Below are 12848 nucleotides of genomic sequence, written 5' to 3' on the forward strand. Positions count from 1 at the left end.
CAGCGATGGTGAAAGGCACTATCTTACAACAGGTGCAGCTGTACATCCTACAGATCTGGCCTGACCATATTCTCGTTGGGAACTTAAACCTGTTGCAGCATTTTTACCTTTGGCGTCAGCTCATCCTAGGGGATGATGTTATCCTCCTCCACTACTGGCCAACAGTCTCCCTGTGTGGTACTGCCGGAACCTATGTGCCTGACAATACTGTGTCTCTGGCACAAAGTTTGCTGGGGAGTCTCTCACACTTACCTGCTCGCCCTGACTGGCGCTGTGTACTGGCTGGGCACAGAATAGCAGGTAAAGCATCTTACTTCCAGCTGTTCACAGTGTGAAGAATAGCAGGTCGCACCCCACGTTCCCTTCCTGGCCTATGCCCTCCTGCCTGTGGAAGTGGGGTTTCATGTCAGTTTTGCAGGACCCTTCTTTTATAATACCTGGCTGATTATCATTGATGCGTACTCAAACTTTCTATCTGTGATCGACTGTCGGTCCACAATTGTGGAAGCTATAGTCACTGTGCTTTGCAGAATCTTCACTATTGAAGGTCATCTTCCTCTAACGCTGTTGTCAGACAATGGACCTTAATTCTCTTCCAAGATTTTCAGTGCATTCTGCTGCCACAATAGCATTCACCACCTGCTGTCACCATTTTTCCACCCTCAGTTGAATGGTGAGGCCGAAAGTCTCATGCACACATTCAGGACACAGATACGGGAGTACGTGGTTGATATTTCTCCAGATGAGCCCTGCACACTTCTCCAACTCATATTACTGTTGCCTGTGGGGCTGTCCACAGTGCCATCTCCCCGTTTCTGACTGAGCACTTGCATGAAGTCATAGGAATTTGGGTGCCAGGACAGGTAGATTATGGCAGTCTTCCGGCAGCACTGGGGCCACCATATGTTTACCCTGGCCATGGGGAAAAGGACAGTGATGTGCCATTGAACTCAGCTGTGCCTGTGGACCTAGTCATCTCCTCCTCCAGTGCCTCCAGTACTCAGCCATTGTGATGACATCACTGTCCTTCATTTCTCCTCTGTCACAGCCTCTGCTTCCTTCTCTCCTGGTCCTGGGCTCTTCTGCCTTCAGACTCTCTGACCTATGTAACACCCACTGTAACATAGCAAATTATTCCAAGTCTTCCCATCTCACACAGCAAAGTAAGTGATCTTGATGTGTGTCTCATTTTGTTGCCAGAGAGAGACCAGCTTTTTTTTTCACTCTCACATCAGCACAGCTGTCATGGGGCAAGGTGCTTGGCTACTGCATGCCTACAATATGTTATGTACACATCCTCTGAATCTGATGTAGTATTATTAAATTTTATTTGGTCTTTTTTGTACTCTGTATACAGTCTTATATTGACAATACACCTATACTGTAAAAATCACAGTTCAATATCTTCACTACTTTTAGAGATATAAACTGTTACCTAAAGCTAAAGCCCGAAATAAATTCTCTGGGATTACGAAACAGAGCTAGGGACTGCACTGTATTCATATATAATATAAGCTGAACTATAACTAAAAAGATTCAGTTCATGGATGTTATTTTTCTAGACTTTTATTTACTTTTACTACAAAAGATTTCTGTTGCAACAGTAACCACTTTCAAAAATTATTATTTAACTATATTTTGTTATGTGAGCATTGTGAAGAGACTGTAAGAGAGGGTGGATATTTTATTTTACTAAACACTGCGTAAAATATGTGCTTGGGAAAATTCTTGTGCAATCATAAATCGTGTTGTATGTAACATGTGTTCTAGTGTGTACACTTTTGTATAAAAGCAGCCAAAAGAGAAGTTAGGTGGTTAAATCAATTAGCATTTCATTTTTGGTGATAAACCAACTGTCATTTCTTTTATTTAAATTAAATTTAGTTTTGTAAATACAGAATTTCTTTTATAAACTGTTTCTGTGATTCTGTAGGATGACTTGGGAATTACCATGAATGTATAAAAACCGGAGCTGTTCAGATTGGCTGCTTAAATCATTAGCCAATAGAAGTTAAGCATTTCCCGCACTTCGTGTAATGATTTCTGCTACAGTTCTATATCTCTGGGAGTTGCTCCAGGACCATCTTATTGTAAATCAGTGGTAAACCATGATACGCAAATTTGTACCAATAGGAAGGAAATCTTGCATTTTGTTGGTTCTTGTTTTGTAATTAAGAAGTGACTACATGTTTGAAAATTTCAGTGAAAGCCTGGATTTTTTTAAATGCTTTGATTTGGAAGTTACTTGTGTGTAAACTTTGTCGTACTTACAACTTTATGTGGCACATTTTGTGACCATCACGATACATTATGGTGAGCACTTCTTTTTAAGAAGCCCAGTGAACGACTTGACATAGTAACTCACAAATAGCTATGGGTCAGTGACTCTGTAGAGCATGAAAATCGGATGGTGAACTTCTGGCTGCTTTTGTGTGGAGAACTTGTAGCACAACTGTCATTAACTGGCATCAGTATTAACTGGTCAGTAAATACAGACTTGACCATCATTAAAAATATGCTCTGGAGGCAGTAAAGCCCAATTAGTTGAGCTTTAAAACATTTTAAAGGAAGTTAATTAGAACCCCTAATGCCCAATATTTTTACGAACTTACAGATTCTGCCTCCAAGCTTGAGTTATCTGGCCTTTGCTTGTTAAGTATTTAGACGCATTTTCTTCATCAATATTTTTATTGGCTGGACAAGTGTCTACCAACGCATGGTGAAGTGGACTGACATCGAGAAGCTTACTGAGACAGGTGGCCTGAAATATTAAAGCTGAGAACTTATAACCTGCACCACAGTCCTGTTCTCATCTTCTTCTGTTTGTATGCCACCTGAGGTGGACCGGATGTTGGCAGACAACCAGGCTGTGGTACCAGTCCTGACTGTGCCATGCCAGCCACTACACTTCTCTTCCATGCTGGGACGCAACATGGACATTGTGTGGCCTCTGCTACCTTTGGCAGAGATTCAGCGATGCCAATCACGATTCTGCGCAGGGACACTCTGGCCATGGGCTCCTATCTGCACTGAACAGGAGCCGCTGAAGCCAGAGAGGCTGTCCAACACCCCTGATGACGTTGGCCTGGTTTGCACTGCCAGACCCCTGGCCAGTTGTGGGTCACCATGCTGAGATGCAGCTCAAGACTCTCTCATGGCCGAAGGGGTGTGGTAACCTACTAGATTACCAGCTAGGTATTGGGCACTGGAGGAGACATGGTGGCCAAGTGACAGTGCATGATGACTGCACAGGTGCATTCAGTGCCACCTGCCACATGCATCTGTGTAGGCGATCACCGGCCGGCACTTGCCCTCATTCAGCTCTGGCTCCATGTGCAGTTCACTTTGTTATTGAACTGTTTCTAACTATCTCATCATGTGGCAACCTGAATACTGCACTTGTTGTGAGACCTTGTACTTGTGATCAGAAATACTTATTCTAGAAGTGACTGTGTATTTTTCTGTTGTGCATTACAAGAATATTCTTCATTAATGGTATTACATTAGTCTGTGCCCCTGATCCAATAAATATAGAACTTCCAGTGTTAAAAATTTGTAGGGCAAGACAGAAGCTGTTGTGCAAACATCAAAGAGATAATTGAAACTGGGCAATTGTGAAATGTTACTTGGACTGACTGGATACAATTTTGTGGAATTACTGCTACAAATCAGTAATGAGTAACTGCATGTATACTGGGAACATAATCAGAACAAGGTAAGTGCATACGGTTGACATGCACGGTCTCATGGATACTCTACTAACAAGGGAACCTACCCATCGCACCACCCTCAGATTTAATTATAATTGGCACAGTGGATAGGCCTTGAAAAACTGAACACAGATCAATCGAGAAAACAGGAAGAAGTTGTGTAGAACTATGAAAAAAATAAGCAAAATATACAAACAGAGTAGTCCATGCGCAAGATAGGCAACATCAAGTACAGTGTGAGGTCAGGAGTGCTGTGGTCCCGTGGATAGCGTGAGCAGCTGCGGAACGAGAGGTCCTTGGTTCAAGTCTTCCCTCGAGTGAAAAGTTTAATTTTTTATTTTCAGACAATTATCAAAGTTCAGGCACTCACACATAATCAACTTCACTCTCCAAAATTCCAGGACATATTCAGATTTTCTTCGATGTATGCAGGATTTGATGATCTACACACAGAAAAATTTGAGAACGTTAAAAACATATGTTTTGACAGAGCACAGGGAAAACTGTGCGACTGTGAAACTATTGCATTCATTTGTTGCAGTTTATGTGACAAACTCTTATGTTTTCATCACTTTTTGGGAATGATTACCACATCCACAAGAAAACCTAAATCAGGCAAGGTAGAAGAATCTTTTTACCCATTCGCCAAGTGTACAAGTTAGGTGGGTCGACAACATATTCCTGTCATGTGACGCACATGCCGTCACCAGTGTCGTATAGAATATATCAGACGTGTTTTCCTGTGGAGAAATCGGTTGACCTGTGACCTTGTGATCAAATGTTTTCATTTCCCATTGGAGAGGCATGTCCTTTCGTCCACTAATCGCACGGTTTTGCGGTGCGGCAAAACACAGACACTAAACTTATTACAGTGAACAGAGACGTCAATCAACGAACGGACAAATCATAACTTTGCGAAAATAAAGAAAGTAAACTTTTCACTCGAGGGAAGACTTGAACCAAGGACCTCTCGTTCCGCAGCTGCTCATGCTATCCACGAGACCACGATGCTCCTGACCTCACACTATACTTGATGTTACCTATCTTGCACATGGACTACTCAGTTTGTATATTTTGCTTATTTTTTTCATAGTTCGACACAACTTCTTCCTGTTTTCTCGATTGATCTGTGTTCAGTTTTTCAAGGACTATCCACTGTGCCAACTTATAACTATATCTGAGGGGGGTGCGATGGGGAGGTTCCCTTGTAAGCACGACCACCACACAACCGTTGTGCTCTGAGAATTTTGATGACCTAGTGCATGCTATTACCTCAAGTTGAGCAGGACAACAGTTAATTTTTTCTGGTGAGAATACTATTCAGTGAATGATGTTGGTTGTGTACAACTTTTTCAACAGACTGCATTTTATGTACTGACAAGAGGTCAATAGTGAGTTTATTTGGAGCTATGGTTCAACTTCAGCAGACAAAGAACTTGCTTAATATGTACTTTAAAATTTTGTGAAAATCTGATTTCCTCACTTGGGGGAAATATGTTCTCAGAGTGGATGACTCATACTTGATTGGTCAGCCATGAATTAGGAGCTATTTCTAACAAACTTTTTATTATGATTATTTCTCTAAGTGGGATATTAATCTCCTGCAATCAGTTCTGCATTCTTCATATTTAAGTAGACATAAGAGCCTGCATGTAGATTTTCCTCTCTTGCTACTGTTTACTAAACAACACAGCACTGGTTCTGAAAAGCGTTTCACTTCACAAGTTTTGAGATGTTTGCACTGTTTCATGTTCTTGGTGCTTTTTATGTTTTCAAGACATGACTTTTATGATGATCCCAGAAAACAAAAGTTAAAACGTGGAGTAAAATTTTATTTAATTAACAGTTTGTGCCAACAGAACACACAATAGTGCAAAAACACAAATATTAAGTACCTTAATACAAGTTTTCAGATCAATCTCTAACAATGAATACTGTAAATGCACACATAATGCACAATATCACATGCCAAAAATAAAGTGCAGCAATACGTATATAAAAATACTGACACATTTCTTTGACGAATACTGTTAAGGCACATTATGATAGTGAGCACCAAAAAAATATTACATTATAAAAAAATCAAAACTGTCTGAAGAAGTGCATATTTAGACAGCACCACAGCTTTCTGAAAGCTTCAATTGTAATGTTTCTGAATAAATAGTTGCATAATAATTTATAAGTTAGTGAGATCTTTCAGACAAACAATACTTGTGTAACTCCACAGGTGGCTAATATAGGTTCATGTTCAGCTGCAAAAGACCTGCAAGGAAAAATAAACACATTAAGAACTGTCAATACCAACAAGAATTGCAAAAACATAATGACAAACTTTGCTCATGAAACTTTGCTTCTTGTAAGTTTAAATTTTCTTGAGATACTCTCACCACTAGCAGTATTTGCAGCATCACTCCCAGAATAGATCAGAGTCTCAGGCTAGTCTCTGATGACTGGAAAGAGAATTTTAGTGTTCGTTTTATGCAACTCAAGCATGCATTATACACAGGAAGGTGCTACCTGGGTAGCAGAATATATTTGGTGTGCTCCTGAGCGTCTTTCAGGTTAAATACATACACAGGTCTGACGATCATTAACAATGAAAATGGCTTGTCTGTAGTAACTACACAGGTACCATAATTCCTGTCTGCTACAACTCCTACAGCAAACGTACGAAATGATATAATGTATCTCTCATAATATGACTCAAGTCCAGCAAGAGGTTTCTCGTTTCCTCTCACTATAGCTAAAGTCATCCATGAATTACCAGTCACAACCTCATTGGTAGTGCAAGAAACATTAATCTTACACCATACAAATGTAAGAGGACCAGTAAGTAGCTCTTGTTGGGACACACAATTGATTGTCAGACCTGTGTAGGCATATATGGAGAATTTAGATACTAATGCATGTTAAATACAGAGGACACAGTTATTGTGGGGCAAATGTTAATATAGTCATAGTTAATTGCAGAGTGTGTATGATAAGCTCCTAAAATTAGACTCATTAATTAATGGTAGTAAACCCAGTTAGTGTTACGAAAATAAATTTTTATATTGCTAAAACAGGCTGGATGTCAATAGTGGTGTCATATTTCTGGCAGTACAGAAGTCAATTATATTGATTACATCTTTTGTGGGCTAAAGATGCCATACGTGAATTATTTAAGTGAAGTTTGGCATAAAATGTGGTAATCAGATGCCTCTACAGACTATCTGTCTCGGAGCCATAATAGCAGAATGCTTATGTGAACTGAAGAAGTTTTATAATAATGTGTGTAAATTTCCAGATTGTGGTAAGCTTTCCAGTTATAAAATGGGAGAAACACATGGTGTGTGAGAAAAGTAATTAGACTGATTTTTTTATCTACAATAGTTTTCATTTATTTATTTATTTTTTTCAAACAGCAATATTTCTCCTTCAAAGTCATTCCCTATGCAAGCTACACATTAGCAGAGTCATTGTTCCCAGTCTTGGTAGCAGCACTGAAAGGCTTCAACTGGTAGAGCATATCGGTCACATTCTTTTGAATATTCTCCAGAATTCCAAATAAGTCCTTATAAGACAATTTTTCAATTTCTGGGAAAGAAAAAAGTCACAAGGACTCAGATGAGGTGAATAGGGGTGCTGTGGAACAATGGGAATGCCTTTTGAGATCAAAAATTTTGTGATGGAAGTGGCTGTGTGACATGGGGCATTGTCATGATGCAGCATCCACCTGTCTACAATGTCTGGTCTCACTCAATTCACACTTTTCCTGACCCTTTCAGGAACTTCTTTGTAAAACTCTTGGTTGACAGTTTGTTCTGGAGGAACAAATTCTTTATGCACAATACCCCTACTGTCAAGAAAGCAAATCAACTTTGTTTTGATCTTTGATTTGCTTATTCAAGCTGTTTTTGGTCGAGGAGATGTCTCAGTGTGTCACTCCTCACTTTGTTGATTTGTTTCAGGATTGTACTACAAATGCAGGATTCATTGATCACATAACTGAACTGTTCATAGTCATTGGTAACCCTCTAAAATAAATGCACACACTTCTTTGATTATCCTTCTGCTAGTTTTGTTCCCATTATGGCACAAACCTTTCACATGTGGACAACTTCTGTCTAAATTTGATGTATGGTGAAAGTGTTTAACAGGTCACCCATCATCCTTGTTGTTAAATGTCGGTATGATCTCACAAGAGCATGCACACGTTTCATATTTTTGTTGGTTTTTGAAGGTCTTCATGAGCGAGGTTTGTCAGTTGTCTGTTCTCTGCCTTCCAAAAATGATTTTTGCAAGCGAAAAACTTGTGCTCTTGATACGGAATCTTTACCATAGGTGTGTTACAACTTTTCAAAGGTCACACTCACAGATTCCTCAAGTCCAAAACTTAATGGCGTAACACTGCTCTACACAACCAAAGCACAACTTCAGTGATGGCACTCTAAAATGTCACGTGATGGCTGTATGAAGCTGAAACTCGGACTGAGCATTTGGAAGGGATGAACACATTGGCCTACACAAGTAGAACAACAGTGCATTGCCAGGTCGCTTGCAGTGTTGTCAGTCTCAATACTTTTCTCTCACACCTTGTGAATGACAGGGACAGGACTTCATATGATTAACAGATCTAAACTTTTAAAATTGGTTAATGTAGGGGAGGGAATCAATAACTACTGCAATTTAAAATATTTTGAACAAGGTACAGAAATTTTTCTGCCAGTATGCAGATTGTTTGAGAAATATACACCAAGAATTTATCTCTGAGGGTGACGATGTGTATACAGAAAATTCAAAAGTATTAAGTATGGCACAGATATGTAACTGTTGACAAAGTTGTGAGGGATGGAAAAGACCTGCCCTGGTTAAGTACCCACACTGTACAACTGCTATGAAAGCAGAGAGCTTCGTCCCTAGTAAACAAACAAAAGCTGAATGAAGCTAAAATGAATGTAAGAAGCATTCATTGAATTCAAAAGTAAAATTTTGCTTACCAATGAGTAAAAATATTGTAATAAGTTTTGGTCTTATGTAAACTCAATAAACGGATCTATCAAGTCACTGAGTGACTTGCATTGAAACAAAGAGACAGATATACTGACTTCAGTCTTTCAAAAATGATTTACTGAGGGAAGTCACACTACTGTCCCCCTTTTAGTCATCACATGGGCACTGAAATGACAGAAGTGTGGCGACAGAATGTAGGATCAACTTAAAGAGTGTACATAATAGGATTACACACAAATCATGCAAGAGAACATGCTCCCCTCCTAGCAGCAGTTTACAGCAACTCACTGAAATAATAAAGTGTTCCAAGTGACTGGAAAAAGGCACAAGTAATTACTGCTTCTAAAACTGGACATCAGACAAATGTATAACTATAGGGTATATAACTAATGTTGGTCAGTTGCAGAATTATGGAACACATTTTATTGCCTTTCTGAAGCCTGAGAATCTCATTGTAGGAATGAACTTGGATTATACCAACAGTGTTCTATTGAAAATCAGTTAGCACATTAAATAACAATTTTTTCACTCCTACCATATTTTTAGGACACGGCTTCAGGCCGCACCCCTAGATAATCACAATAAATTGATGCCATGTTCTTTCACTTCCAGAAGGCATTCAATACAATTATCTGCTGTTGAATAGTGAATACTTGCTTATGGAATAATAGATCAGTTTTTTGTTTGGACTGTGAATTCTTTCTGGGAAATAGAAGTGAGCTTTTAACAAGGAGGAGCTCTCAAAAATGTAAGTAACTTTGAGCACACCACCTCAAATTGTATGCCCAGGGACATCAATACATGGGAATGAAAATTATTATAAATTAAAAGGGGACAAGTTAATGCAGATGAATTTAGATCCACTTAAGAGATATCTATATAAGGAACTGACACTGTAATATTATTACTCATATGAGGCACTGACACCGTTATATTATTACTCAGACAATGACTTCACGTAAGATGAACTGGAAATTTGAACTGGATACAATGTGTTAATATCCCAAGAAATATAATTACAGTGTTATAATTTATTTTACTGCTATTACTTATCAGTGTAAAAATAATTGTAACTGTATTATAAATTTCTGACATGTCTCCTGTCAGTATGGATTGCAAATGTACATTATGATATGAATAAACCACAATTCCTCAATACCCAACAGTGTGTTACATGTCTTGTTAAACATACAGTCCTCTAAATGATATGGTGGATAACAGGAGAAGATCTGTGAGGTAGTTCACGAGTTATGGTGGTGTAAAAGGGAAGCTGAAATGGAAGAAAATTGTATCAATAGACACTAAGTGTGTAGACTAGCAAACGACCCTCAAAATAAATAAATAACTTACTGCACATGAGCAGACAGAAAGATCCATTATTGTTTGCAATGTCACCAGGAGCAGTCTCAACTATTAAGGATCTTGGAGTAGGCATCTATAGCAATTTAAAGTTGAATTACCATATACAATTAGTTTTGGGAAAGGCAGAGGTGTAACTGAGATTCATTGGAAGAATTCCTCAGAAGTATGAGAGCCTTACCAAGTAGGAAGGGAGATTTAAAAAAAAGCTAAATGGAAGTAGTGGAGACCCTTGCCACCAATACGAGAGAGAGAAAATATCCAACAGAAAGCAGTGTGTTTTATCATGGGTTCATTTTGTAAGTGCAAGAATGCCAAGGGGTATCTCATCCAGACCCAATGGCAGATTCTACTAGAGAGAGGTTTACATCTCAGAGAGGTTTCCTATTAAAATTCCAAGAATGCATGTTCCAAAAAGAGGAAAAAAATGTACTGTATTACTTCCTCCTCATATGCGTTATCAAATGATCATGACTGCAAAGCACAGAAACTGAGTTCATGCAGCAGATTTGTAACACTTATTCTGCCCACTTACCATTTGCAAATAAATAAGAAGAGAGGAAATGTTTATGGTACTAGAAATATCCTCTGCCATGTGCACCATGGAGTAAACACAAATGTAGGTGTATCAGACATGGCTGACTATAGGAGGCACAGGAACAAAATAGCTTGGCTAGTAGATCAGTGTAGTTTTTGAACAAAATTCTAAGTTTTTAACTGATTTATTCTAAGTTTTTAACTGATTTATTATGGATACCAGATGAAGGTATCACAAAGATCACTTCTTAGGATTCCAACTGTGTGATAAACAAAGATGGCAACAGCAATTGGATAAATCAACCAAAAAACTCCTCCTTTGCAATTAGAAACTTCTTGCATTGTGTTGACCTGCAGATAGGGTTGCTAGTATTTCTGGGGCACTGTGGTTAAGGTAAAAAAAAGTATTTATTCTACAGAAGCATGTAAAGAGTCTATCATGCAATCACACATCTTGCAGTTGCTTCTTGAAGGACCAAGGAGTTCTTACACTCATGTGTATTTCATAAATAATGTTATTATGGTATTCAGTCTGAAGACTGGCTTGATGCAGCCCTCCACACTACTCTATCCTGTGCAAGCCTCTTTATCTCCAAATAACTACCACAACCTGCAGCCTTCTGAATCTGCTTACTGTTTCATCTCTTTGTCTCCCTCTAAGATTTTTATACATCACACTTCCCTCTAACACTAAATTGGTGATCCCTTGATGTCTCAGAATGTATCCTATCAACTGATCCCTTCTTCTGGTCAAGTTGTGCCAAAGTTTCTCGTCTTCCCAATTTGTTAAGTGATCTAGCCATCTAATCTTCAACACTCTTCTGTACCACCATGTTTCAAAAGCTTCTATTCTCTTCTTGTCTAAACTGTTTATTGTCCATGTACATTCCAGACAAATACTTTCAGGAAAGGCTTCCTAACGCTTAACTCTATATTTGATGTTAAAAAATCTCTCTTCCACAGAAAAGCTTTTCTTGCCATTGCCAGTCTACATTTTATATCCTCTCTACTTTGGCCACTGTCAGTTACATTGCTGCCCAAATAGCAAAACTCATCTACTACTTTAAATGTCTCATTTTCTAATCTAACTCCCATACAATCACCTGATTTAATTTCACTACATTCCATTACTCTTGTTTTCCCTTTGTTGTTGATTGTCTTACACCCTCCTTTCAAAACAAAATCCATTCTTTTCAACTGCTCTTTCAAGTTCTTTGCCGTCTCTGACAAAATTACAGTGTCATTGGCAAACTCCAAAACTTTTATTTCTTTTCCCTGACCTTTAATTCCTACTCCAAATTTGTCTTTCGTTTCGTTCATTTCTTGTTCAGTATACAGATTGAACTACATTGGGGGTTGGCTATAACCCTATCTCACTCCCTTCTCAACCACTGCTTCCATTTCATATCCCCTTGACTCTTATAACTGTTGTCTGCTTTCTCTACAAGCTGTAAATAGCCTTTTGCTCCCAGTATTTTACTCCTGCTGTCTTCAGAATTTCCGAGACAGTATTCCAATCAACATTTTCAAAACCTTTCTCTAAGTCTGTAAATGTAGGTTTGCATTTCCTTAACCTGTCTTCTAACATAAGTCATAGGGTCAATATTGCCTTGCATGTTCCTTCATCATCATCATCATCATCATCATTTAAGACTGATTATGCCTTTCAGCGTTCAGTCTGGAGCATAGTCCCCCTTATAAAATTCCTTCATGATCCCATATTCAGTGCTAACATTGGTGCCTCTTCTGATGTTAAGCCTATTACTTCAAAATCATTCTTAACCGAATCCAGCTGCCTTCTCCTTGATCTACCCCGACTCCTCCTACCTTCTACTGCTGAACCCACGAGTCTCTTGGTTAACCTTGCTTCTCCCATGCGTGTAACATGACCCCAACCATCTAAGCCTGTTCACCCTGACTGCTACATCTATAGAGTTCATTCCCAGTTTTTCTTTGATTTCCTCATTGTGGACACCCTCCTGCCATTGTTCCCATCTACTAGTAACTGCAATCATCCTAGCTGCTTTCATATCCGTAACCTCAACTGTATTGATAAGGTAACCTGAATCCACCCAGCTTTCGCTCCCATACAACAAAGTTGGTCGAAAGACTGAACGGTGCACAGATAACTTAGTCTTGGTACTGACTTCGTTCTTGCAGAAGAGAGTAGACTGTAGCTGAGCGCTCACTGCATTAGCTTTGCTACACCTTGCTTTCAGTTCTTTCACTATGTTGCCATCCTGTGAGAAT

At 38.9% G+C, this 12848-nt stretch overlaps 1 protein-coding gene across 2 annotated transcripts in view; it reads right to left on the reverse strand.

Moving 5' to 3' along the window:
• Positions 1–5521: 5521 nt before the first annotated feature.
• LOC126161767 (ATP-binding cassette sub-family A member 7-like) overlaps positions 5522–12848 on the reverse strand; it is a 601933-nt gene continuing 594606 nt past the window's right edge. For both annotated transcript variants that reach the window (XM_049917824.1, XM_049917823.1), the window contains exon 49: positions 5522–5973. The gene's annotated coding sequence lies outside the window, so the exon portion shown is untranslated. The remainder of the gene's footprint in view (positions 5974–12848) is intronic.

The sequence above is a fragment of the Schistocerca cancellata genome, chromosome 2, assembly GCF_023864275.1.
Source record: "Schistocerca cancellata isolate TAMUIC-IGC-003103 chromosome 2, iqSchCanc2.1, whole genome shotgun sequence".
Lineage (NCBI taxonomy): Eukaryota > Metazoa > Arthropoda > Insecta > Orthoptera > Acrididae > Schistocerca > Schistocerca cancellata.